The sequence below is a fragment of the Symphalangus syndactylus genome, chromosome 17 (assembly GCF_028878055.3).
Source record: "Symphalangus syndactylus isolate Jambi chromosome 17, NHGRI_mSymSyn1-v2.1_pri, whole genome shotgun sequence".
NCBI lineage: Eukaryota > Metazoa > Chordata > Mammalia > Primates > Hylobatidae > Symphalangus > Symphalangus syndactylus.
In genome coordinates, this window is record NC_072439.2 from 31,948,933 (window position 1) to 31,952,794 (window position 3,862).

Below are 3,862 nucleotides of genomic sequence, written 5' to 3' on the forward strand. Positions count from 1 at the left end.
TGAGAGCCTAGCATGGTTCCTGGCAAACAGTAGGCACTCAAATATTGATTCGTTACTGTATGACTAGTAGAGACCCCAACGAGCAAAACTGTGGCCTAATGAAATTCTCCTGGCTCCTCTCCCAGACTTCCCCTCCCTTTGAGAAATGCCAGAAGCTTCTTAGGGAGGCTCTTGCCAACCTAGACATCACAGGCACTCATGGGGCAGCTCCAGCCTCTGCCTCCTGTCATCACCATAATGCATCCATATCTACAATATGGCAAATTTCATATCCTTCCAACCTCTTTCCTGCATTATTGATGGGCTGCGTGCACTTTTTAAAAAATCAATTAGATCAGGGCGTGGAGCTGGAGTTCAAAGAAGCCTTTAAAAGTCTGCTCTTGTTTTGCTGTTTTGAATAGGCACAGATAAAGCTTTCCCTCTGGTTTGAATAAGTCAAGCTCAGTGCTAGGTTGGCTCTGATTGGCCAGGACTAGGAAAATGCGGTTAAGATGCAAACACAAGCAAATATAACCCAGTGTCTCTGCGGCCATGACTAAGCTAAGGCAGCAGGACCTGGAGCCTCCTGCTTTGGAGTGTGGTTCTTCAATACTGCTGCTGCCTACGCGCCGGGAAACTGGGAAGGCTGCTGGGCGAGAAGGCAAGGTAAGGTGTCTGATTTATGGGGCATGCCAGTTAATCCTCCTGAATGAGGAAGAAATGAAAGGAAGAGGAGCTTGAGAGTCCCTTGGCTTTGTCTTCTGAGATGAAGCTTTTAAAATGAACCAGGCGTCTGGCCAGTTTTGCAAACTTCTTGTTGAGAAGAACCCTTTAGAGGCAGCTGAACGTATAGGGCACATTTTCTTTTTTTTTTTTGAGACGGAGTCTCGCTCTGTCACCCAGGCTGGAGTGCAGTGGCGCAATCTCAGCTCACTGCAAGCTCCGGCTCCCGGGTTCACGCCATTCTCCTGCCTCAGCCTCTCCGAGTAGCTGGGACTATAGGCGCCCGCCACCACGCCCGGCTAATTTTTTGTATTTTTAGTAGAGACAGGGTTTCACCGTGGTCTCGAGCTCCTGACCTCGTGATCCGCCGGCCTCGGCCTCCCAAAGTGCTGGGATTACAAGCGTGAGCCACCGCGCCCGGCAGGGCACATTTTCAAAAGCTGGGAAAGACAGACCCCTTTCACCTACCCTTAGAGAAAAATGGTATGGAGCAAGGCAGGAGGAGTTAAAACCAGCTTCCTGACCCAGAGAGGTGGCTCACACCTGTAATCCCAACACTTTGGGAAGCCAGGGCATGAGGATTGTTTGAGCCCAGGAGTTTGTAACTTGTGATCATCCTGGGCAACATAGTGAGACCCTGTCTCTACAAAAAAAAAAAATTAGCCAAGCATGGTGGTGCACACCTGTGGTCTCAGCTTCTCAGGAGGCTGAGGCAGAAGGATCACTTGAGCCCAGGAGGTGGAGGTTGCAGTGAGCCGTGATGGTACCACTGCACTCCAGCCTGGGTGACAGAGCAAGATCGTGTCTCAAAAACAACAACAAAAAACAGCTTCCTCTGCTCAGGGTCCGTCCATAAGGGCATCTCTGAGAATTACTGGCCACTGGCTTTTAATCTGACATTTCAAAACTGTGCCCCACACCCAAGGGGTTTCTGCAGTCCTCTCAAAGGATACTGAATTAGGATTTAGGGAGGAGAGAAGGAGAGACCCAGCTTTCGGAGATTTGATGTCAGAACTGTGTTTTCTCTGTGTACCAGTGTGACAGGAAGTCCCTTCCTGGAGCTTATCCTCTCGCATTCAGGGTGCCTGGCCCAGTGAGCTCCTTGATTCCTAAATTCCTGCTGGGAAGTGGGACAGGTTTCAGCCTTTGAGGCTCACAGTCCTAATTGCTGCCGGCTGGTTTGGCTTTTACCAGGGTGACAGTTCTCTGTCTCCAAGGAATGAATTCACTGGCCCTTGTCCCCTTCCCCTAGTTGGCTCATGGCTTTTGCCTTTAATGACTGCTACGTAGGGTCTGAAGAAAACCCAAACACCATATTTCCTGGCAATTCTGAGCAGCACAGGGTGGGGCAGCACAAGTTATCAAATTAAATTCTCAAACACTGGCTGCTCCGCACCATTGCCTTGCTTTAGTCCTGCTGCAGCAGTAGACAAAGGGAGTTTGCTACTAGATGGCGCATGCTCTCCAAACTTGGCTTTGTCCATCAAGGTTCAAGAAAACAATGGTCAGACATGTTCCTCTTAACAAGCACAGTATGTCCCCAAATAGCAAAAATCCATACAGTCCTTTCTGGGTGAATTTTTAAATCTTACGTAAATCCATCAACCCCATCCTTTTTCCTTTGCCTCTCGGGAGAAATTAATCTAGCTTTACATTAATTATGCATGTTATCAGATTTGAAGCTCCTTGAGAGCAGGTATTTTAATTCTATAAAGCCTCTACGTGACCTTGGACATGGGTAGGTGCTTAATTACCCAAGATGCTCCTTGAATACACATGGTACACGACCTACACAGACTTAGATCTTTACCACTTCCCCCCGCTCCCCACCGTGACTTGCTCAATCCTGAAGGAATTGAGACGTCTAAGTGTCTGAGGTTCACACTTCACAGAGAAGCTTGGGTCTGTGTGGGAGGGAGAAAGGAAGCCATCTGTCTGCAGGCCAGACCAGGCCACACCCTGCTGGCACCCAGAATCCTTTGTCCCAGGCCCAGCCCTGCCATTTTACTTTCCTTTGCATCTGGAAAGCACAGGGAATATAGTAGTGACAAAAGAAGGAAGGGTTGTTTGAGTTTTAGAATAGTTTACTCTAAAAAAAAAAAGGATAAAAGCCAAAGAGAAGGTCAAAGTTGACTGTGGAGAAGGTCTTGCAAGCAGGGAACCTGGAAGAATTGGAATGAGAGTGAGAGAAGGCAACTGAGTCTGGAAATATTTTTTCTGACTAGATTTCTTTCCAAATGCCACTGAACTTAGATTGGTTTAGGAAGGGTTGTAGTACATCAAAGTGGCTAGAAGCACAGGTTTGGGGATCAGATAAGGATTTCATTCTAGAGTGTGATCTTGTGCAAGTTATTCAGCCTTTTTTTTTTTTTTGAAAATATATGCTTTTATTTTTCCGTGATTACAAACACAACTGAATATCAAATGCACAAAGTAAGAATTATACGGGGGGAAAAAATCAGATACGTTCATATGTGTATCACCTTTTCAAGGCTATTTCCATCCAGAATAACCTTGGTTTGCCAGGGCCAATAGAAAGAAGTCACAAAATCGCCTTTAGTCAAATTTGTGTGTTTGCTTTCTTCTATAATTCCAATACCTCCACCATCAACGACTTGAGATAGCTGCCAAGGTGTTATATAATCAGTGCCAGTGTCTTCATTCATTCTACAACAAAGGCTGTCACTTCACACTTGGAAGGTTGCACAGCGGTGCAGAGGCGCTCCTCACTTCCCAGATGGGGCAGGCGGGCCAAGGCGCTCCTCACTTTATTCAGCCTTTCTAAACCTCAAATTCACACAATGTAAGATGAAGAAAATCACCTTCTGAAAATTAGAGATAACATATGCAAAGTGAATCAATACAGGGCTTAACATATTTATCACCCCTTTGGTAAATAACCATGATGATTACCAGAGCTCTTACGGGCAATGGCAGGTGGTAAGCAGAACTCATGGGTGGTAATCCCCAGGCCAGCCAGGCTCACCATGTGCACTTGGACAAGTCCTTGCCCTCATCATTGTGAAATGGTGCAGGGATGCACCACGAGGGTGTGGCAGGATGGCTGACAACAGACTGGGAAGCAGCTCAGCAGAAAAACTGGATTGATGCCCACTATGGCAAGAGGTATCATCTCCCCTCTTGTTCTGTGATGTTTCAG